The 25,607-nt window shown below is 42.7% G+C and overlaps 1 protein-coding gene across 1 annotated transcript in view; it reads left to right on the top strand.

Annotated features, from left to right (window-relative positions):
- Positions 1-15,601, top strand: part of kcna4 (potassium voltage-gated channel, shaker-related subfamily, member 4) — a 73,298-nt gene extending 57,697 nt beyond the window's left edge. The window contains exon 4 of the mRNA XM_053864595.1: positions 15,521-15,601. The gene's annotated coding sequence lies outside the window, so the exon portion shown is untranslated. The remainder of the gene's footprint in view (positions 1-15,520) is intronic.
- The last annotated feature ends 10,006 nt before the right edge of the window (positions 15,602-25,607 follow it).

The following is a 25,607-nucleotide window of genomic DNA, read 5'->3' as shown; positions in this document are numbered from 1 at the left end:
GAGGGGAATTTAGGCGAAGATGCGAACGTCTAGACTTGAATATTGAATTTCTTCACAGCTAACTGATGACTTTCTAATGCCAGGTCTCATATTCTGTTAGCAGATGCACATGAGGTGAGAAATGTCTCTCTCCCATGATGTAGAACCAGCGAAGGGGGTTTTGGGGTCGAGACCTCCAAGTGAGAATTTGTTTTCCATCTTTGGTGGCCTTCTAAGACTCTTATTGGAGATATTGGATATGGAGTTTTTTGTCATGCTACTGTACACACATGCTCATTTATCACTGCCCAGATCAATAATTAGATGCTGGAGATCACATGTTAGAATGGATGTCTGGTTTCTCATTCCAAGCTTGGTCACCTGAGTGGAGGAGGTCCAGCTTGAAAAACACCATGAATGCAGTCTGTAGGCTTTTGTCACTGAACTTTCCTAAGTTCATTCTTAGTCAATTAAAATACTAATAATCACTAAAATATTGGAGTCATTTTAAAGATAACTAGCATGACCACGTTTCTGCTGTGAAATCTCCCTTTGTTCGGTTGCTAAATATACCCCAGCACTGCCATCCATCTTTGACTGCCCAAATGTGAGAATGGAGTCAGGTCAAAGGTCAGTGTCCATGCCAGACCCAGGTTGCATCAATGTGCTGGGGCCTCAACGGACGTGTAAGGGCATCCTTGAACTCACTGTCAACGCTGCCTTGTGGAAAGATTGAGTAGAAACTATTTCTGTTCGGAGATGTCTTTCCAAAAAGATGTGATGGATGAGCGTCTGACATTGTGACCGAGTGTCCTTTACGTGTGTCTTCTTTGAGCAGAGATGGGTTTGGCGGAACTGTGTGCTTGTGGTGACAGAAATTTGCATTAAAAAAAAAAAAAAAAAAAGCCTGCATCAGAATGTGATTCGTCCGTCTGAAGCTGATGGTGCTTCACAGAAGGCAGAAATGGAGTTATCCTGCTGATGTCTAAATGAGTCATGTGACTGTGTCTTCCTCCTGCTTGTTGACAGCAGATCAATTGAAGCGTATTCCCCAAACTCCCGAGGATGCGAGACGCAGGGAGGCGGGTAGTAACTTCAGGGTAGGAGAGAAGCGAGTGTAGCAAAGCACTTGAAACGTCTCATTGTCACCATGGTAACAGGCAGTGTGGTCCATCGCAAAAACGTATCCCTAGAAAAACGGCCTCATCACGAGGCAGCAGCTCCTCACTGCACTGCTCATCGCATCCATTGATAACATGGGAACAGTGACAGCGAGATGTAATGACAAGAGACTCGTATGTGAACGTGAACAAGAGAAACATGCAGACTTTCCTACAGATGCTGTGTCAGTGCTACAATAAACATCCATTGCTTCTGTTTCACTAGTGACCACAGATCGAATGAACATATTAGCATGGCGTTCCTCAAGGCTCATTATTTGGGACATTGAGGATGTCAATACTTTTTACCTCATGGGTTGATGAGGTTTCATGAATCATGTTCTAATTTTCTGAGGCCACCAGATGGCACTCTTTGCAGTATAATGAACAGCTATTGCACAACTAGTCCAATGAAACCTCTCACTATTTTAAAGCCAAAAGGGCCAGTACTCAACAATCCGTCACTACCTTCACCATATTTGTACTTTTTATTTTCTATAGCAGACTTGGGAAATGTGTGTGGCCCTTTCACAGTATTTTCTCTGACTATATATCTTTCCTTTTTTAAACTTTACTTGTTCATCAGTTAAATATAGCATGCTCTTTGTTTTAGAAAAAAATATTGAAAGAAAATTGAAAATACAAATTATAAATATAAATAGCCTTTTAATATTTCTTTGATTTTCAGTAGTTTTATGATTGTTTATATTCAAATGAAATGGATATGAAATGAAATATTTTTATATGTTTCATGGCATATTTACACTATTCAACATCTTAACTTCCATTGAATCTTTTTAGGTCCATTTGTTCTTGTCACTATTTTTTTTTTCTTTTCCGTCATGCTTTGCAGTCTTTCTTTTGGCATGATGGCCCCTCACTACAGTTATGGTGTAGAATGAGGCCCTCAAGGGAATCTTACTGTCCACCTCTGGTCTATACTGTTACTAAATACGAAAGCTTAGGTTTGGTTTTAGGTTCATGTTTGACAGACGTTTTGTGATTCTCAAAGATATTAGACGATGCAAAGGCAGTTGCACTCTGAACAGGACATTTTGTGTGAAAATGTCAATACAGCAATTATTATTATTAATAATAATAACAAGTTCATTGTGGAGAAGATGAGAGGTTCTTCAGTGTGACGCTCAGATGAGAATAATTCGATTTAATTCAGTCCTTTCAATATTTAGAGTGTATTCAGGCAACTTAGGGCTTTCTCCGATTTACTGTGTGTGAGAGGAAAGATGAGGAAGAGTGAAAACTAAAGCTTGTTATGTTATGACAACATGTTATTATGGGGCAGCTGCTGGGTGCAGGGAAGGCTGGATCGATCTTAAGTACGCCTTGTTGTGTGGTTTAGCACAATGACAGGGGAACACAATGCCATCGCAGAGCCTGTACCAGCCCCAGGAAACATGCTCGGTCCCTCTTTTACCGCGCAAACTTTTCGGTTTGTTTGGACCAATGAGAGGATTTGGATTGATGGACCAGACAATCACAACAATCGTAGGAGTTTGCTTTTTTTTTTTTTACATGGCTCTATCAAGTACACAAAAAACTCTAGTCACAAAATTCTTCCAAAATAAATGTGAGATTTAGTCATCACATTTTTATATGTTTAGCAAGTCAAAGCAGGAAGAGTAAAATAGCTGGACCATATTAGCCTTTTTTTATATGGTAACTATTCATCCTGGAAGTATTTGCAACTTATGACAGGCGTCGGTGAAGGGGTCATCGCACTGTTAGCTCGACAGATGGATTAAACTTATTCTCCCTGCACATTCCAATAATAAACAGAGGAAGACAACAAAGATTAAAGTACATTTTTACACACATATTAATTATTCAATTCCAACTGAGATGAAAAAGAAACAGAGGCAAACATTACTTCTTTTATTTTTGTTTTTTAAGTAATAACTTTGAACTGAAATTTTCAAATTCTCTGACATAAAAAGAAAGCAAAGCTCGGCAGTTAAACACACATTTGACCATTTGCAATGTAACCTAATCACATATCATTGTAAAACTCTTGATGTGTCAACATCAAACACAGTGTTATGAGTTTCTGCAGACAGCAAGAGCCATGGCGATTATTGTTTTAGATAGATCTAAAGACAACAGGGATTTTTATTTCCATTTTCTGCAAGGTTCCGGTAAACAATTCTGCGGCATTGGATCAGGTTTGCTGAATAAATAATACTTCTCTGCAGCAGACTATCAGCAAGATCACAGTCCTCACGGAGCATGTTTCCACCACCTGTTGCTGTCGGTATTACAGAGATAAGATAGGCAAGGACGAAATCTAGGTCAGCCTTGATCTTAACAGTAAAGGCATCTCCTTCAAACACAAAATAAAAATATCGAATGTAGTCTTTCCGCCTGCTGGAAATTCCCCTTCAGAAGAAGACAGCAGAGACTATTTTTGAACATAAAGGGTGATATTGAGGATGTTGTTATGAGCCAAAACGCAAACGAGAAAACATCTTTCTCTATCGTCTCACATTGACTTTAAGTAGACACATGGGCACAAGTTCATAATATATATAATATGTTCTTGCATTAAAAGTAATTATTTAAGAAGAATCAGCAGTAAAAACTACTTTCTGAACTGGTTCTACATATATATGGCATGGGCTGATGTCGCCATTGTTGGGCCGCCACGTTTGGTCAAACAGTCCCAACCAAACCAAAACAAACCAAACCAAATAACATAATAATATATAAGGTCATATATATATATATATATATATATATATATATATATATATATATATATATATATATATATATATATATATATTCCCTTCAAAACTGGACTGTTATCTTTCAGCATGTAAAAGTTTGAGTAGAATGCGCTCCATTCCATTCAAAATAAAAACCAATACGTTTCTTGCCCAATGAAAATGACTCCCCGACTCAAAAGTAGAACCCCCCAGTTGAGACCTCTGGAGACCATTTACACATCACTTACCACTTACCAAGAAAATCTACCTGAGATCTTCAGAATCAACAAAGAAGGCTCCAAAGCAATGTAAGAAGCGGCCAAGCAGCACTGGAGGTTACAACAGCGAGGCCAGCCAGAAGGCCTCACGCTGCTCTTGACATGTCCTGTGAGTCGACAAGCACCTGAGAGAGCATGAATGAGCGACATCCACTGTCGAGCGACATTGAAACATCAGAGCACCGGGGCTGAGGGAGAAGACTAAGTAGATTTGGTTGCATGTATGTGATGTATTTGCCCTGCCATTATCAAGATGGCCCTTTCGCAGGAAGCTCAATAAAATCACCTGCGACTTATTTAAGTCGAGGTGGTGCACTGCAACTGAAGTCACGAGCGTCTTCAGTCACAGCTCTGCCAACATGTTCAGATGTTGTTTTGCTGTTGCCTCTTCTCATTTGATGTCTTACAGCACATGGAATTACAATAATCCACAGTTTATTTGACAAGCTGGTTTAAGATGAAAGAGCAGCTTTGGTGGACAAACTGTTAATAATCTTTTATTTTTTAGTCTTGACAGTGTCTATGATCTTACAGTAGTTTCAGACTCAATGAATACAACCTCTTTTTTTTTTTTATTCAAATAGAAGTGAAATTAAGTGCTGCCGACCAGACTGGATAAAAGTGATGTAATGAGCAAGTGGGACTCAGGTTGGACGGAGTACTACGTCAGGGCCGGATATAAAATGCACAACCTGCCACAGAATCCAAGGTACAAGAATCCAGACAAGAATAGAGGAGAGTCAAGGGTCTGGATCAGGGTTTGAACTCAGCCGTACAGCGAGATTTTCTGGGGGTATGTGGACCGGATGAAATGACTGACAGGGGGAGAGGAGTGGAGTGGAGTCTCAACAGGTGGAGATTAACTAAACACAGGAACAGGAAACTAATTTATCTGCTCCCTTCAAGTCTTCATAAGCATATCCATAATTTTGACATGCTCACCTCAGTGTTGTATAGAACAGTCAAAATACACCAATACGACTATTCTGCTTCATTCACAAAGTGAGCATGTGAAGACTCCATATACAGACGGTGTTGCTAGCTTACACTGTCAGCAGTAACTAAAGTTTCATCCTAGTGCAGATGGTTCGTAGACGTAAGATCCGCGTCTTCCACCCCAGAGGAGCGTAACTTTATAGAGTCACCTATGAGGCGCAACCGAAATGGCTCACAGAATCAAAAGTCTCTCTTTCATTCTCAGCCTCACACACTCTGCGTCTGGAAGCCCTGGCTTTGCATAAAATGAGCATTGATAAATTTAGCAGCAGTTATGTAACTCACGCTCAGTTTGAATCGTCCTGATGAAGCAGAAAAATACATTCATTTCTTCTCCTTCTGCACATAAATGAAAACGTTACGGTCGAGCCTGAGAAAGCAAAAGCTGGAGCAAATGGAAAATTATCTCAGAAGCCATCGCAGCGCCTCCTCCAGAACCTGCCGCTGCTTCATGAATAACTGCATCTATAAACACCGCTTTAGCCACAACAGTGTGGTTGGTATTTAAAGAACTGCCACACAGGAGTTGATGTTTCACAAATAGTTTAGACAGTAGGAAGACAAGAACCTGTCAGTTCGGTCGGATGTGTTCTTTTCCCTTCGCTGGATCTGGAGGCACTGGAGCATGGTGGGAAGAGATACCCATCAAACAGTGTGGAAGTCCAGGAAAACCCACAGTGCTGTGAAAGGGAAACCCGGTTTGAATTTCTCAGGCCCATATTCAAGTAGTAGGTGATGCATTTTAGTCACACCAGCACACAGACAGCAGGCCGTCCAGGATATAAACAGAGCGGCAGCCAAGCAAAATTCGTGTCATCACAGAGAAGCAATCACCTCGACTCGGGTTTGGTCCTCTGCTCTACAGAAACATCCAGAGAAGAGACGGGAGGACATACTGAAGCACTGCACACAATCTATTCCAATAGTCCTCTGGCAGAATGACCACCCAGCCATGCCAAATGTGGATCAGGACAGGGAGATGAGAAAAACACGGGCAAAAGGAAGGCTGGGTCGTACGATGCCAGCGATGAGCCTGTAGATAGTACTCTGATCAACAGGAGCAGACACTCCAATGGTTAGAGGCCAAGATAGACCTGGGTGCCGTTTCTAACGCCATGACATCAGATCAGTGCAAGAGTTCAGTGGAGCAAACAGCCTGGAATACACAGAGCAGGGCAGCAGCGAGGCCGTCCAAGGCACTCAGACAGTGTTGGCACCATTGGAGAAATCCAAGAGCCATTCATGCATTGCTGTTTACACTCCATGGAAAAATGTCCATTATCATCCCCTGCTGTATTCATGCAGCAAGTCGAAAATGTTCAAGAGTCATTGGTGACCTCCTCCTGCCCGTTGTTCATTTGCACGGACAGGCCAAAAGCTTTCTTGGAAAAAAGAACAGAGGCGTGGTTCAGGTGTGAATTCAGCCTCCATCCAGGAACCTGCAATGTATCCAAGGGACACCTGAGCTGTCAAGGTGAGTGGAAGGATGAAACAGATCTCACGCCATCATATTGAGCGAAACACGATTTTGTCATGTCAGAGTGAAACCTTCTGACTCCAGTCAGCTGTGTACCAACAGCTTGTTTATTTGTGAAATTTACAGTATCAGCTTTGTTTCCTTCTGACTCAGTCATTCTCTTATGCTAGCAATACCCTCAGTCTCCTCTGCACAAGGGGCTGTTCATTTTGCAGTCAAATGCGTCTTTTCGAAAGACACAATCAGACCATGCGAATTAATAACCATTCAACTCTGATTTGCCAGACAACCTCCCAGGGAAAATGGGGAAGAAATTAATAAGAGAACCGCCGCGGGTCACATGCTTGCCTGACATTGTGTTATTGAACTGTCACATCCGGTCTGTCCCCTTTTTTTCCTTCACGTACTGTGTTGTTTTCTGACAAACTACATTTCTTTTTTCCTAGAGGGTGAACAGTTTCAGCTCCCCAAACTCATCAGTGCTCATGTGCCGTTTCCCTCGATCAGTACCAGTGTTGTTGGTCTAGGTGTAGATGCATTTGAAAATCATTTGTTCACTGTTACTGAATTGTTCCGTGAAATAAAGGTCATTACTACTTTTGATTTTCGGATTGTTTAATTAATCCTGTTCCTGAAAATGTCAAAATGAATGAAAGTGCTTTACCTTACCAAAGGACGCTTTCAGATTCCGAAAAAACAAAGGTAAAAAAAGTGAATTTCAAAGGTCAACATGTGCAACAACCTCAAATAAACAAGAGAAATCCCACTGTAAATAATGAAGTCAGAAGTAAGCTCACAATTTAACACTCACGCCACGTGACAAAACAAGTTTCAAGGCAAAAAGTTTCATTAAAGGTGGATGCGATGATCAGGTTGCATTCTGCTCATTGAAGTTGGTAGATGGAATCCAGGACTTGTGATGAGTGCTGGTGATAAAGGGAGAAACTTTCCCGACCGTACTGCTCTCCGTGAGGAAGATAGCAGTTTTCACTGGAGGAGCCACTCCTCCGTCATGAAGGTGAAGGGGGCGAGGGGTGTGTGTGTGTGTCCACCAGGCAGATGTGACGAGCTTCCCCCGTGCCTACTTTGCTAATTAAGATCTAATGATGTTGGAGCTCAAAATATGGCCCCTTATAGATACTTCCACCACATGTTCGGCTAAATAAGAGTCATGACCTCTGACCTCCACAGATGGAGCCACTCAACACTTTGAAAACATTGAGTGTTTTGTGTTGCTGGCCAATAATCGACTCATGTTAAACCACTGAATAGTCATGTGGAGGAAGTGGAGCAATGTCCAGTGAAGAACAAGGGAAATAGTCTACAAAACTTCAGTGTAAAGAAATGATCCAGATAACTGTAATTACAATAGCATTGCATCATTAACATAAGCTGCTTTGAGGCAACATTCTCTCCTGCCACCAGGTGAGCAAGTTCACGGTCCGTTCAACACTGAAGAATAAGAGGGACGCCGATTCCCTGCCATCATTAGAGACGCTTCATCGACATAAAACCCAGCGAATTATCATTTGAACAGCTCAATTATACACTGTAATGGGCTTCACATTGTTAAGTTCGCAGGTACAAGGATTTGACTCGCCAGAGTCAGAAATACTGACTTGGTAATAATACTGGGAACAGAATAGATTAGCCCTTTGACTTGTTCTTGGCTGAAGCACGGACTGAAGTGGCGTGACTAGACAAGTGCCTTTTGGCATTTCTCTAGTTTACATCTGCTTGATATGGGAAGGCAGGTGTTTTGGTCCCTGGCTCCACATCTGATCCTTCTCTGCGTCAAAACTGCCATATGTAGTGTCTTGTTGGGAAACCGATTCATGGCTTGAGACAACAGATTTCACCTGCTACAGTGAAGTGCCGCTGATGGAACTGTATGTTTCATCTTGTTTTATCTCTGTCAAAAAGAGTGGAGGTAAGAAATTGCCCATTACCTTTGACCAAAAATAACTATAATTTAAGTGCACTAGTATAAGCCCCATGCATGTCGATTACAAACTCCAAATATACTGTAGTATAGTTATATAGACTGCTCTTTATAAATTGTTGTGAGTTATTAGATGTTGTGTCTTGTGCCATGTCTTATTCATAATATTGTTTGGCTGCAATTTTCCAAACAGCCCTTTCAATGCAACTATGAAGAAGTTACAGGGTAGAAAACTTTCTTCATGTGTGAATGTTGTGATACTCTTTATCAGGTGCCGGGTTCATTTGTTCCTCGCCACCAGCAAATGTACTGACAGCACTTACTGAACAAAACTCTCTTCAGTGCACCACCATGTTGAATAGATTGGAACACGGACGGTTGGAAGAGGAGTTATTTTGCCACACATCAGCAGCTTTCTTTGGGGAGAAACTTTGCACCATGCTCATTTATATATCAAGCCCAACATGTGTAGCTTCATGTGGTTGGCTGGCACCTGTGGTCCGCCTCTCTGGTTGGTTGGTGATTTAGAAGCGAGGGTGAATGTTTAACAAGCGTAAATCAGAGAGTTTAGATCAACTCATTTTGGAAAGAGAGAGAGTCAAAATAGATGATCAATCCAAAATAAATGACTGTATGAGCTGCTTGCCCATTTTAAACCCAATGCTTCACTTATAATATCAATATATTTCAAAGTTGAAACTGTCACATTCATACTTTTTATAAACTCTATCACAAGAGTATCATTCTATGAGCAGTAGCGGTCACTTTAAACTTTGAAAGGTTTAGGGTTAGGGCCACGGAATCTGAAACCACATGGGACAGAACCATCAAGTCCAAGTCCATCAGAGTCAGTTTTTCCGAGTGTAGTTCCTGGAAGTGGTGGTCGTGAGGAAAAAAATGGAGAAATGTAGAGAAAATGTGGGTGGTGGGTGGAACCTCTTCTATCATACGAATGATAGCCTCACCTTGAAATCTGAATATTAATATAGTCGCATTGAATGGTACCTTGTCACAACTGTCGTAGCCGGACATTTGAGGAAGAACACAGAATGTGGTTGGTCAGCTATGCTTTTCCAATTATAGCTGGGAGTTAACCGATTTATTATTGAATTCTACCGATAAATATTAGCATCACCCATCTAAAATACCCCACCCATATCATTTTATATAGTATTTAATATAGTATTTTTGCTCTCCCACCCCAGTCATGAACAATCCATCACAGTCACATCCCTAATCATCTCGCTCTTCCTCATAAAAACAGTATCATTCTTCCACACACCTCTATTACGCACCATTGTACTGTCAGTTGGCTGCACTGCTCCTCAGAACCACTTGTGCTGAGATCCAAGCTGCAATGGCACCGTTGACGTGTTGTAAGTGCAGCAGAAACTCCATCACTGAGAGCGGCCCGATAAATCGCATGGTAGGTGTGGAACGCCGAAGTTTACAAGGGACTTAACAGGCCCTTTTAGAGAATTACTATAGTTCTGGCAAGGACAGTGCTGGCAAGTGTGTTAAATAATTGGCCGATGTAAATAGCTGACAACAAAACAACAATGGTTCCAAGGCCTGTCCTTTGATCTGCCAGCCACTTCCCATACCTGCCCCTTGACTGATCCCGCCTCGGTCAGGCCTTGTTGTTCAGTGGCCATGATGAAATTTCAACACAAAGTAGATGGAGAGAAATGCAAAATGTCCCCATTTTAATTTGGCAGTCTTCCAGGTTCATCAGCTGATAGATTATTTGATCAGCGATGACTAGGAATTAACAAGAGCTGTGGAGATTAAAGAATGGCGCCGGGATGCCAACAGGAGCGAGCTGGCAGAGACTGCAAAAGTAGTGGAGCGAGCCTTCTGTTCGCTGCCTTCGCAGGAGAGAATGACTGGTTGGATGCTGGTCCAAGTCCCCTGACTGGCGCTGCAGAAGAGTTATTGCTGCTGCTGTTTTATGCATGGACCGTCTAATGAGTTCTGGACTTATTCTGCTTTCAATGTGCTGCATGCGCTCGGTGCAGCAGCCCTTCCTTTTGCGCTTTTATTTCACCTGGAGCACGACAACTCATCATTAAAACTGTGTTGTTGAATCACACTTGCGCTGTGTGCGATTCGCATAACTGAAATAATGAGGCCCGAGACATCCGCTCTCGCTGCTGCACGTGCGTTCTGTTTCTTTCTTTATGGACCGTCTTTGGTTTTAAATCTTCACAGATGGGTTCCCAACGTAAATGAACTAGACTAAAATAGATCCAGAACATGGGGAAACTAACATTGGAACGCAGAGGAGACAGGCTTTAGGCTGAGGTTGGCAACTCCCTCACATCTATCCACAAACTTAGCATGGCCATCAGTTATCAGGACAACTGAGGCAAGAGCCGTAGTCGTGCCTCAAATAATGCTGATTCATCTCATGTGAGGTGAATTTTCTGGCGGTTCTTAAGCCAATTTGCCTTAGTGCCTCACCATTGATGCACTTATTTCTGATTAAACACAGGTTTCATAAATTTCAATTATTAAAATGAGTAAATTATTTAATAAGCCCCTTTGTATTTGAATTCAGCACATTTGGTGAAGAAGGTTATCGTTCATTTCCCAATTTAGAAAGAATAACAGACACTAAAAAGAAGAGGTTCGGATGGATGAAGCTCCACATTTCCTTTCTTGCCATGCTGGTTGATGCGTTAACACTAGTCAGTACTACTCAGTGCCAAGCTTGCATTTCAGTTCAGTTTTGCTTGGACAGTTTTGTTCCTGGCTCTTGATTTACCGATCGACCTACGTTCCCACCCTCACCTATGGTCACGAGCTTTGGGTAATGACCGAAAGGATGAGATCGCGGATACAAGAGGCTGAGATGAGTTTCCTCCGCAGGGTGGCTGGGCGAACCCTTACAGATAGGGTGAGGAGTTCGGTCATCCAGGAGGAGCTCGGGGAGGAGCCACTGCTCCTCCACATCGCGAGGAATCAGTTGAGGTGGCTAAGGCATCTGATCCGGATGCCCCCTGGACGCCTCCCTGGGGAGGTGTTCCGGGCATGTCAGACCCCGGGGAAGACCCAGGACTCGCTGGAGAGATTATGTCTCCGGTCTGGACTGGGAACGCCTCGGAAGAGCTGGAGGAGGTTTGTGGGAGCCTGGGAAGAGCTGGAGGAGGTTTGTGTGGATCTGGAAGTTTGGGCTTCCTTGCTCCGAATGCCGCCTCCGCGACCTGACTCCGGATAAGCGGCAAAAGAAGAAGTTTTGTTCCTATGTTTCATGTTGTATTGCATGCAAAAATGTATATTTGTCATAGTATATATTTGTTTTGTTTTGTTTTGTTTTGTTTTGTTTTGTTTTGTTTTGTTTTGTTTTGTTAATCCAAAATTTTAAATCTAAATTAATCGCACTGAAGCTGAGTTAACTCGTGATTAATAGCAAATGAATCACACATTTGTTGTAAATGTAACTTACAGGAAGGAGATTTTATCAACACAAGAGTGTCATCATGCAAACATTTGTTTACCACAAGAACACAACACATGCTGCCAAGAAAATTCTCAAAAACATACCAAAAGCATAACATATATTAGCCACTCTTGTGTTCATGGAATTTTCCTTTGTGTTATAGTGTATTTAGAACAAATACAAAATCTATGTGATTAATTTGTCATTAAGTGAGTTAACTCAATTAAAGGTTTATTGTGATTAATTGAGATTAAAAAGCGTAATCTGTTGACAGCCGTAGTTGAAAGACAAAAGCAGTGACATCAGTTTGACCCTGTAGTTCAAGAAATACTCACTTTCATGGAATAACTCCTGTGTAAACTAAATGGAGGCCAAACCGAGCTGTGTTGTCTCAGCATCAGAGGGTTCCGTACCAACCTGCTGGTGATCAGCTTCTGTGGAGAGCGTGAAGAATTCTCATTCCTGAGTTTGAGGAAGCGAGGCGCACATGAGGAACAATATGGAGGAATCTGGTTGGCCATGAGCTTGATGTGAAATCTCCAAATAAAGATGACCAGTACCATCAGCAAGGGGCGCTGGGGCACTGCCCCACACCTCATAGTACCAAGCATGAAGCCACATGGTGCATGTATTTATTTTTGAAAGAACATTCTGTTTATGGTTTTTGGGAGCACGTTCAAAGAGCTCTACGACTTGTTAAATACTGGAAAAATAAAACATCAGCTTCCTGTCCATCTCATGCATCATCTCGGGCACTGGAAAAAGTCCGTTCAGCACATCAGCTTATTTTGACGGATACTTCACACCATTATTAATAATTATTCTTGACACTGTCTTTAATAAGTAGCGTTTCATTTGTGTCAAGTTATTTGTATTAAGCTGTTCAACTGACAATTGCTTTCACTTCTACGTCCTGAGTGCATTTGCGAACACTCCAGCTTCCGCTGTTGTGCTCCTTTGTATGTTTCGGCAGTGACGCTTATCGTTGTGGACCATAAAGTGACCCACATCTGTCAGCTGCCAAAGTATCGTTTGCTTAGTGAACAGCAGCAGCGGGTGATGAATGGACCTGCACACTTCGCTCAGTTTGATTCTGGCCTGCTCACAGTCTGTGGTCTGGGAACAGACACATACGTGCTGCATTTATGATGAAACTCAACTTTTGTTTTTCCAAGTTCTTCTGTCAGACATTAGATATGTTCACAAATACACAGTTGTCATTAAAATTATCATATGAATGGATGAAATGTTTGCTGGCAGCAGTAGTCTCTTATTACGCTAAGGTACAACAAAACTCACATCATGAGGAAGAATCAGAATATACTGTTGAACAGACACATACAAGATCAAATTCTCGCTCCCTGCCATTACAAAAATGGCTATAAAACAGCTCAAGTGAGAGCAAGTCATGTTGGCATGTTTGCTCTGCTTGACAGCGAAACTAGTTATTTTTCTGACTGTGCTGCTGTGAGATGACTGAAACCACCTCCCTGTTTTGACCCACAACCTCCTGCACTAGTGAGCGTGTGGCCCACAATTCACATCAAAGATCATCGTGCCTGACTACGTTTCGACCCCACCATACACTACCTAAAGTTTCTCAGAGTAAGGACTTGGGAAGGGGTGGACAGGATCACCAGAGGAAGTAAGCCATCACCTGTTCCACCCATTTCACCCATTCTTAATCTGAATGTGCCATTTCTGCCACTTGGTGAGGTTGCACAATGCTAGAAAAATCTAAATGATTTGTATTCCAAATGGGATTTTGAATATTCTTGTAATTAGCATTATCATATTTTTGGCCCCTGGAACCATTTCCAGTGAATACGTTCTGAAACTATGAAATGAAATTGCCATCAGTGGCAGACATATTGTCTGCCAACAAAGTGACATTTATTTTTTTGTGTACTTTTTCATTTTTGGGGCGGATAAATTGTCGTTTTTATAAGTTCTGAAAGGGAAAAAAAAACTCATTAGTGTTTGGATTTTACAGAAAGCTGCAGTCATCTGTCAGCTCCAGGCGTTACAGTCACATCGACCACCACGGACTCAGTGAATGTCTAAAAGCCTATTGATTCTTTTGGGTTTGTTAGCTGTAGATTTGGACGTCAGCATTCATCGTTGTGGAGCGTAGATTACAGCCTTTTCACAAACCTCTCTTGTACCCTGAGCAACTTACCTGTGATGCATCATGAGCAGCAAGTCAGAGATACGGCCAGCCACGTCACAGTGACTGATTAAGTTTATAAACAATTTAAATTCTCCTGTAAATTGCCTTAAATACCCAAAGTCAACGTCACACTACATTTAAGTCGTAAATCATTGTTCTGCGCGCCACTTTACCGCTGACACTCTCCATTTCACTTCGCATTAATAACAGAGAAGTTTAACGTTGTTCAAATGTGAAAAGACATCACACATTTTCTTTCTCCTCTTTCGTTGTGTCACATCCAGGTTTGCCACTGTAGGCCAGCCTTCTCCATCCTCCTCATCCGTGAACTTCATTGACTTTCTTTGAGTTCTCCCACCTGGTATCATAGTTCTCCAGTGGTCCACTCTGGCCTCCCTGGCATCATCACCGATCCTCTCCACATGAAAGCTCCCTCTTTCTGATCTTGTCCAACCGAGTCTTTCCCAAGTAGAACCTGACCACATCTCAGCTTCTTGTCTTTGAGTCAAAGCAACCCATCCTCTCACCTATTGGAAGTGGACTTCTGCGTCCTGTATTGTTCAGAGCCAGTGCCTTATAGCTGCTCTCACGACTACCATTTAATGTTTTTCTTTCTCTGCAGCTGTTGCCTTGTAGTCACGACTCACCTATGTCACTCATCTCCACACGTTCCACCATGCTCGCACACTCATCTTCACCTCCCTAGATCCCCTTCCATTTCTCAGAATGGATTCACCCCAAAATATATAAATTCAGCACTCAACTTCATACATCCTTGTCTCTACCTTCCTCCGCCTTCGTCCCACTAAAAATCACTACATCATCAGCAAACATCATTGACCATGAAAACCTCCCACGCAACCTTATTTCATTGTAGCAAAGAAGTGTCACACGCAGAACTTAGCAGGCTAACTTGATAGCAAGAAGGTAAAGGAATGCTGGAAGCACTTGAAAACACTGTCTAGTTTAATACAAACAGGTGTGAACAGATCACCGGCTAATTATGTCGCGAGCCACTGACGTCAATCTCAGGTTACATCACAGCTTGGCTCCTATTAAAGCTGCTTCCCGGTGCAAATAGGTCCTATTGACTAGATCCGTTACACACATTGTGGGACTGGATTAATTGCCCCATGAAGTAGTTACTGTGACATAAAACCTTCTGCGTAATAGACACATATTTTTCAGCTGTCATGATCTGACACTGCAACACAAGTGGCATCACTCTCATTACTTGACCTCAATGGCTGGAAATGACTCTACAGTTTTGTTGCACGTTTGCTGCAGACAGCGTCCTCAGATGCATCTCAATCCAGAGGCTGATGCGGCCCTAACCTGTTTTCTGTCTGGCAGGAGCCTCCTTGTCAAGGCCAATAGCGCCAGTGCACGCAGGCATGTGGACGAATGATGAGGAGCGCCGCTGCAAACAGAATGAAAATGACCGAGAGAGACAGAGAGAGATGGATGAAGGCATCATCAGCCTCCACAAACACACACACACACACACACAGAGCTTCACTATATTGTCCTTTTGTTTGTGCAAGAATGGTTTTGCAATGAATCATCCTGTGACCTACATTTGAGAACAGTGAGATGAGGGAAGATTAAGTGGACAACGTTGGAAACTCTCTCTTGCCTTTTTAGTGGTTTCATAACACAGGTTTAGTCATTAAGTGCTCCTCCACAACTTTTTAATTCGGCTTGTCTTTAATAGCTGAGGTAGAGGGTGTCCCAGGGCCAATATTTCAGGTGGCTCTAAGTAATACACTCATGTTTATGTGTTATAAGGGCTAGTGAGTTGAGTGCAGGTCCAATACGATCAGGCAAATTGGAACACAGAGCATAGAAAAAGAAAGTTTCCTCACCAAACACATGCTTCCTGGTCGGCTGGTGTGCTTTAATATCTGATATTTTTCCGTTTCACTGTATTAAATGTGTATGTCATGATCTGCATTTGTGTGAACATGTTCTCCCTGCTTCCTTCTTGCTGTGTCTCCATGAGTCTGACTAGCTAGCAGCACACACCTGAAGCCACTCAGCAACCAACACATCCCCTGCTGCACCAAAGCTTCTCGGTTCAAGTGCTGTGTGCCAGATCATCGCACCCATGCAGGTAGCTTGGCTCCTCTCTTGTTGTTTCATGGTTTGTTCTTCCTGTTCACGTCCTGACCCTTAGTTACGGTGAAATCATCTGTGAGTGAGTTCAGTTCTGCTTTGGCTTGCCCCAGTTTCTTTCTTTTTTCCCCATCCATCAGTTTTTCACCACCAAGTCCACAACTGTGTTTTATGACTAGACAAGAGACCATTATGATGATGATGTGTGATCTCATGTGTTTGCTGTTTACTTTCCATATTATTCCTTTGTTCTGTTCATGTTTGACTTTCAAATAATCTTTCAGTTCTTCTTTCTGTCTACTATAGTTCATTTCGTGACTCTATTTATTGTTAACTTGTTGGCCAAGTCACCTTGCTGCTGGTTACTACACGCACTTGGGTTCCGTGCAAACACAGTCCCTAACAAAATATTTATCCTTCGAATGAATGTTTTAGATGGGTTTTTTTTTCGGTTGTTTGGTTGGTTTTGTTTTTTGTTTTTTCTTAAATGCTACGTGTGTCCCTGCTCTATCATGGCATCATGGCATCAACAGACAAGTTCACTTTGTGTAGATCAAAAATCTATGAGAGATTGTTTGAGGTCTTGTTTTGCTAAACAGTAATCCAGTCCAACAATAGTGTTATGTAGCAATAAGCCTGTATAAATTGTGGGTTTCAGTGCACCAGACGCACACAAGACGCTGAGGTGAACAACTGCAGGGGTTGGGGGTCACAATTTAGATCACACACTTAGCTCACCTGGTCATTGTTGAATAATAGTAAGTGCAGCAGAGCTTTGGTCAGTCGGATGGGACGTGTGGCGTTAAGCAGTCAGCGAACTGATCCTCCGGAAGATCTGACTTAAATAAGTTGTTTCCTTATTAGTTAGTTATCGGCTTCAATCTTGCCCGACGAAAATCTTTTAAACCCTGATGCTCAAACAAGTCCACCACTGAGTCATTGTTGTTCGATCACGGCAGTAGCTGAGGCCGTCATCTCTTCTGATATATTCACTCCCCCTCTCCGCCCAGCTTGCACTGAGTGAGCACTAAGCTTGGCTCGTTCAAAATGAGGAGGAAAGGTAAAAAAAAATGACAGTCAGAAATCCTTCAGGGCTCAGAGGAAATGGAGACAAAAAAAAGAGGAAGGTTTTCCAGGTAGAGGCCGACATCATTTGTAAAACTGACAGGATTGGCGTGGCGGGCAGAATAACCTGTGGGAGAGTATGACAGAGCGAGAGCCAGCCGCGGAGGGTCAGGTGGACAGGGGTTTTATGCAAAGTCACTCCACTCAGGCAGAGAACGGTCGTCACCTTCTACAGCCTCTGAAATGCACTCACTGTGGCTCACCGTTCTTGCTCATCGAACAACTCTTGATCATAATTTCTGTCTTTAACCTGTTAAGCTTGAGAGTGCTGCAAGGTGAGCCATCGCTGATGCATGGATACACAGCACATACACTTTCAAGTTCAGCTTCCAAGTGAAGAATCAGCAATCTTGCTTTGAAATGGTCAGTTCCAAAATAATGTTTCTTAGAGCAGTGTTTTTCCACCACACCCTAGTGAGGTGTACCGTAGAAAATGCGCATGTCGTGTCACACACACGCTCGGTGAAACTTCGAGTTGTTTTTAAACGCGCCTTCAAATCGGCCACAGACCTTCACGGCAGAATGCTGCCGTTCTTTGTCTGACCTACGACGCCAAGCCTGTCTGCGCCTCAGAGCTAATGGAGCTAAACATAATGTCCGACTCTATTTATACTCGCGGGGCACCTCATTGTTTTACAGTTGGCCTAAAACGAAATGCAGAATCAGATAAATGCTCCCCAAAATGTGAACACACAAAGAATAATCATAGTAATGCAGAAAGCTCAGATAGTGAATGTTAAAGATTTGACCGGAAACTCCCCAAAGCCAGAATAAACTTGTGCAGCAGAAGGTAAACAAGCAACCGTGTGCTAACTTTAACACAGTACAAGCCAGATAAAGTTGTGATAGGAATCTGTCATGGCTGTCCTCTACTTTTGGGGAGAAGATGAAAACTCTTTGGAAGATTTCTGATCAGTAACATGCTCTAAATCTCCTGGATGTTGAATAATCAGGTTCAATAATCAGATATTAATTGGTAGTAAAACTGACTCGTGTATTTATTTATCAGCTGCATGTCAACACGCAAGTCTAACAGCGAAACCACGTGACATCACACTCCCGACTGAGATGCCGATTTGTGGAGTGTTGTCGCTGTTTGTGTGATGACTCTGTCTCTCCTCCTCTCTCTGTTCATATGTCTGTCCTTTTCAGTTTATTGGTGTTTTACTTCCTGGCAAAAGCACTTTCCACTTCGGTGACAGGAGCTTTTCTCCTTGAACTGAGCATGTGTTGTTTTCTGCGAAACCAGTTTGTACAGCTGTAAAACTGTCCACTGTTAAATGTTTGCTATGGCTACTTTGTTGGGAGACTCTGGTGCTGGACTTAAATTCAGGGTCTTTAGGGTAGGCAAATGCATGTCCCTCAATCTCACAGGCAAAAACACACTTCTACATCTTTCACGACAATAGTTATGCACAGTTGAAAAGTGGCTCTATGAACTCTGTCAGTGGCACTGACTACAGTACAGTGTGTCATTGATCCTTTGTGAGTCACCTGAACAAGTGTTTGAGACATCAGTTTTAGTTATGTAGCAAGAAAAGTGGGCATGAGGAATCTGACAAACAGTCTTTTGTGTTTGTTTGGTATTTTCAATTTGTTCACACTTCAGTAGTTGATATTTCGTCTTGCACGACACTGTACATCTGTGGCCGTTTTAATTGTTGAAGGCCAATTGTAGCATAAAGTGTGGTGGTTCATCTCTGACTCCACCTCACAACACTGTTGTGTTTCTTTCCAGCACAGATTTTTATTTACTTTCCAGTCTTTTGTCAAATTCCCTTCCAGTTGCATCAGCACTTTCCTTTCTTTCAAGCTATCTGATTAATGTCAGCATCTAAGATGTCCACCTGCTTGGAAACAGCTGTGTTGACGTGTATCGCACATGACCTAGTTTCTGGTGATCAATAAATTATGGAGGAAAATATCCCTCTTTAACTCTCATGTGGGCCGCATAACATAAATGTGCGGGGAATATTTACCCCTGTTTGACACTTGTCCCCCGTGAGCTCGAGAGAGACATGCGCACGCTCACCCCATTTAACTTGTCTAAGGTTATTGTTAGACATGTGCTGCAACACTAGCTTCAATCTTTGTTCTTATTGACCTGTGAGACAGAATCTGCTGATACAGTTCGTGGAGACTAAAAAGCAGTTTCCTCAAAGCATTAGAACCAGTTACAAAAACTTCAGTTTGGTCCCTGTTCATCTTCACTTGCGTTGCTATATCTAAAGTGGGTTTAAAGGTCAAAGACAGGTTTATAGAGCCGGGTGCAAACGGCATGAAACTTCATCTGATGATCCCCAAGTTGGAGAAAATGGATTCACCTCTTCAGACCCAAACGTGTGTTGAGTTTGGCTTTTTGCAATATGGGATAGCCAAAAAAGAAAGTCCCCATTTGTGGACAGTTATTGATAATAATTCTGTTATTATTAATAACACAGATAATATGTCAGATTCCCATGTCATGTGAAGCTGGAGAGGATATTGTCTGTATTGTATGTACAGTGGATTCATTCATCAAAACTTGAATAGAATTTCCTATCCTGCTCTGTTTACTTTCAGGAGTTGTTTATATAGACGTCTAGTGGGTTTGTATGTGCTCATAGTCCTTCCATCTGTCCATCTTTATCTCATTGAAACACCTGTCATGTTGCTCCATCACTCCAAGATGGAGCAGGCGGCGCCCCTAAATGTGGCAAATATATCAACATTTCAAAAATCAAGTACCATGGCGAAGACTGAAAGGCAAAAATCTAATCTGAACATATGAAGACATGGATTTATTGGAATGGCGAATTCTTCATGTTTTAAGTATGAATGGAGAGAGGAGGTGAGTTTAAGGCTTGAATTCTATCACACACACCACCTTTAAGGAATGGCTTCTGGAAAGAAGTTAAGTGTGGAGAAGTGATGCAAGTTACTTCCCGTTAATGTTGTGCAGCGGGAGCCTCTCAGGCGAGAAGCAGGGAGTCATTTCATTCTGACTGTATGAGCCGGCGTGGTTGTAGATGCTCCCACTCATCGTTGCCAATTCTTTACTCAGCTATTTCTGTTAGGTGACAAGGTTCAAGAAGCCAAGTGATGTTTTCTCCCCACAATGATTTAAAGGATGTGAGCTCAAGATTCATCAGCACTGAATTGAGAACAATCATATAAGGGCTTGTGAGAATCATGTTGTGAATATGTGTGATGTGAGAGCATCAAATGCAGCTTGGTAATCCTGCAAAAATAGCTGTCGTATTCTGACTAAGCACTAAAAAGCAAGCAATACTATAAACAATTCTACTTCTCTTTATACTAGTATTCCGGGGTCATGAGGTGGGGGGGCACCCTGGACAGGTCGGTGATGTGTGACAGATAGATATGTAGGATAGGAGTGCACAGTCAGGATGGCCCACCACTCAGGGTTAGCTCGGGTTGGACTCAAACCATGGACCTCTGGCTGTGAGGCCACTGCTGCTATAACAATAACAGTTGAAACGTTGAATTCTGTGCCATGGCATGCACGAGGACTAAAACAATAAACAAGCTATATGTCCCTCGCTAACGTTGGTTTCACTTGATGGTCTGCAGGCATGATGTGAGAGGGAGCCGCCCGACTTCACCCTCGGGATCTGCACATTTACGATTCACAAGCAATGAATTATCATAATGAGCCGTCTATGTATGTAAATGGAGATGTATGTCAGACATGCTTCCTCCAGGCGGGCTCCATGCAAGTCCGCTTTTCCGCCATCTGAAAAGGTAGTTTTTCATTCAGCGTGAGCGGCGCTCTTTACGTAAATATGTCCGTACAAATTAAGTTGCGCACTATAGCAAAAGCAAAGTGTTTGTTTTCTTCTCCACAGTCGAGGATAAAACAACATCTCCATGTGAAATCCTTCTGACATCCGGCAAGGAACGTGAACTGGAGCTCAAATCAGAGCAGGGATTCAAGAAGGAAATGCAATTAAATTTGGGATGGAAACGCTGATCCTGTTTCCAGTGAGCTTTCAAACAACAGTCAGTAACAAGCGGCACTACAGTACAAGCAGGCAGATTTTCTCTCTGAAACTCCCACACACAGACTTGTGATGGGTTTTCCCCCCTCAACATTACTCACAAACATGTCGCTCCTTCTCACTCTCGGGTGAAGTGTGCAGTCAGATCTGGCAGCATCAAACCCGGCAACTCGTAAAACAACAAGGGAAGCAAACAAATGAGGATGCAGCCAAGGATCTTCCCTGAGTGTAAAACCGCACACCCAGGCACGTGTCTCACTCTCTCTCCAAGAAGAGGAAGAATGAATCACATTATCGATGGAACGCAGATGTCTCTCTGTCTTTACCGCAAAGTAAAAAATTCCCCTTCATTTTAGACCTAATCCACTGCCATAAACTAACCTGTTGCACAGCATCCACCCGGTTATAAAAGCAGACTTATTTGAAAAAAGTCATACTTAGGAACACACTGTTTTCCCTTGCAGCCCCATATGGGAAGGCCCAGCGTTATTGTGGGTGGGTTTATGGTAAACTACAGCAGTGCTGTGAGGTCATTCAATGGGCCACGTCCATAGGAGCCGATAATCTTCCTCTGTGCCTCCGAGTTCAGGGGTTCTTAACTTTTTGGATCTCGTGGCCCACCTTTCCCAGAACAAATGGGACCGGGGTCCATTCAGTAGAACTGATCCATGACTCTTGATTTCATCTGTGATCAATAACCATGTTCAATCTACTTACACGTAAGCAAACCAAAACCTTGTAAGATTATTTGTCATCGAGTCTTGTTCTTCAAATTTACTAAACAAAAGCAAACTGTTGAGAAAATTGGAATAACTCAATAAAATTCTGAACTAAATAAATACAGTGGTGCCTCGGTTTTCGAACGTCCCGGAATTCGAACAAATCGAGATTTTTTTGCTTCGGATTTCGAACGAACTGTTTTTTCTTCATATTGAGGTGTAAAACCTTTCCTGTCTCCGGACTGGACCGTGGTAGAGTGTCACAGGGGAGGTGCTCGCTCTCCACACCTCCGAGGCTGGAGCGTAACACTCCAGGGTTTGATGTCCTGTTGTGGGCTGGAGCTGGGACAGGGATGAGGCGAGTCTGGGACAGAGCGTTACTTGGTTGATGACTTTGTCACAGCCAAACTGCACAGAAGCGCACATTCAGAGCTGGACACGCACCGGGCACCTCTTCACTTCTGGAGAGACGTCACTCACTCGGCAGTCCCTCCCACATGCAGCGGCCACACACATAGAGGAACTATTTTTGTATTGTAATGGGAAAAATCGATTCAGATTTCGAACAAATCGCTTCTTGAACGGCCGTCTGGAACGGATTGTGGTGAAGAACCGAGGTACCACTATATAATAAAATAATGTCTAAATATATCATAAAATAAAAATTATGTATTTCATTTGATAAATGTTCAAATTAATTTTCAAAACTGCTTCAACAGGATGGACCCATGGACCCCGGCCCTATGGTTAGGAATCACTGTCCTGATTCATACAGCAGAACGTGATCATCCTTTATTGGAATCACCACTATCAGTCAATGCTTAATGCTTTGTTTGTTTTTTCTGCAAAAATTGTATTAATGCAAACAAATGTGATCATGCTTCTTTTTGTATCTGGTCTTCTGGAAAGAACTCCTATCCGAGTCACTTAGTGAATGAGTCCGTCTTCAGAACAAACGTGTTGTGTAAAGTGCCTCATACAATTAAAAGAAGCACAGATCTCATTGAAGATAAAACAGTTCATACATATTCCGAACACTTCCTTCCCATCTTTTAGTGTCAGTTAGCTGTCACATCAATTAGATGAAACCTTGCATTAGTAAAGCACAGCCTGCAGGTCCTGTCCTTCAATGTGCAACCTTGCTCTCCCTTCACTGCTTGAGGCCCAGTCTGGGCAGCAATGGCAGGGCTGGAGGATACAAGCGTGGATACCTGGTTGCCGCTAACAGAAGAAAATTCTTATCTCAAGGACTAAGAGATTTCCATTTGTTGTGAATGTGGCGACGTCAAGCTTGCCGCCTCGCGCACCGTCGCACCAGGAGTGTTTCAGGGCAGAGCGTCTCTGCCGGGGCTGGATAGCTGCCGCACTATGAGCACAATAAACCAGCAAAATTTGCATTGCCAGTCTGACTCACATGCTTAGTTGTTATTTGACCACTTGTCTTTGTCGTCTGCAGTAGGTCATGTGAGATTGTTGTGAGGGAGGGGTGTCTATGGTGCGGTTCATTCAGTAAAGTTGATGCCATACATTTTGAAATTTACCACATCAACTGACTATTCTTGCTACTATGAGTCAAAGGCTGTGTATATTAGGAGAGGTGGAGAGGTGGCGCTATGCATTGAGTTGCAGCAAAAGTTACGGCGCTTCCGTAATGGAAGGCACAGAGGCGTATGTACAAACGCGGCCTCAGTGAAACTGCAAATGGCTCTTCTTCAGGTCCTTAAGTTCCCGTGTTTTCTTCCTCCTCTGCAACTTCTTTTAATACTTACTTCTATAGCATTTCATTTTTAGCTACACTGGTACTGATTCTACATAAAATGCCCCTCAAAAAATATGCAATTGATGAACAGAGATATAGGAAAAGGATTACTGTGATAAAAACACACACATTCCCACACACAGTGATATAAAACAGCGCTGAAACAAAATGACTAAGAAGTTTTAAATTGTAAGTCACACTGAGCAACCCATTTACTCAGTTTCAAGAAAACTAATGACGTATAAAGAATTACGGCCAGGCTTAAAAAAAAATCGAAAAACGTTTCTGAATCAAATTTCCAGTACATGTACCAGCAAACTAGGCATCAAGTGACTGAAATACCCTTTGCCATGCTGGAATGGCACTGCATCACAAATCCAATTGGGCTCAGGTGAATGGGATTATTTGGGAAAAACACCTTGCTTTCATAAGTATAGTAGTACAAATTAGCATCATGCCCGCTGTATTCACCCAAAAAATAACTGCATATCATCTATCTAGCTGGTGTGTTTGTAGATCGTACCACTAGTGTGTGTGAGTGAAAGCAAGCAGAGAAGTATAGTGCAGTTAAGGCAGATAAAGCACAGCGCAGAAGAAAAAACACTGAACAAAGTTGAATGCCAAAATGTCCCAGGACAATAGAGCCAATGGAAAACCCATCTCCCAGTTGATGTGGACGCCTTTATGCAGTTGTGAAACTTATACACGCCATTTAGAGTGACCCAAACAAGTCGGTGGAGTAGACTTCAACTGCGATTGCCGAAAAACAATCCAATAAATATTGAAAGCGGTTCTCCTTGACTTCATGCAATAGAATGAGACTGAAGCCATTCACATAAATGAACGCACACACATCACTTTTCACGCCTCTGATATGTGACGTGATGAGAAGGGCTCTACTTGACTAACAAATCCTGAGTCGATCTCGTGATAGTCACGCCTCGAGATTTGTTCATTCATTACCATGCTAAGTCGACGACCTGAGTGTCACGGGAGATGAATCATCGGAAGAGGGAGCTGTGCCCCCAAGTGGACTTGTCACTGTGTGTATGCGTAATGGGAAGATCCTCTGTGCTGTTTGACGTAGAATAAATCCTCAAAAGTATATCTTGTTCTTTCACATCATACACACCACCCTGCTGAGGTGCAGCATCCATTCGGGTTCCTGAGAGGTGGAGACACGCAGCTAGGTGCCAGGACCCCGGAGGCCTGTGCTGCGGCATTTGGGTTGGCACACTGGGGCGCAGACCTGACAGTGACAAACAGTGGTAGACCTCCACCTCCCCTGTCCCCACCACTGGTGAACCGAGCAATTTCCCACCAGCCTTCCATGGAGCTTGCCATCAACAATATCATGGATATGTATTTGTGAATGTGACAAAGTCAGGCGTTAAGGTACACAGACACATGTTTACACAGCAGGCTTCCAATTCTGGAGTTTATTGAGGAGAGCTGATTCATTTGCTCATCACGGGGGCCGATCAGGAATTAAAGCAAATCCCAGCTGACAGAATGAAAGAGCCATATTGCGCATTCTGGACAGAGTGCTGGTCCATCACTGGCAGTGAAAGACAAACACCACTTGGGCTTACACTTGCACTTATTGTTGTACAGCAATCGTGTTCTGTGACTCTAAGAGTGTTACGTGCAGCAAGATGACAGAAATATCATGCCGTATGTCTGTGACGGAATAAGGTGACACACCTGACAGCGGACAACAG

This window comes from Synchiropus splendidus, chromosome 5 (assembly GCF_027744825.2).
Source record: "Synchiropus splendidus isolate RoL2022-P1 chromosome 5, RoL_Sspl_1.0, whole genome shotgun sequence".
NCBI classification, from domain to species: domain Eukaryota; kingdom Metazoa; phylum Chordata; class Actinopteri; order Syngnathiformes; family Callionymidae; genus Synchiropus; species Synchiropus splendidus.
Note: the sequence above shows the minus strand (reverse complement) of the source record. Positions and strands in the feature narration are given on the sequence as shown.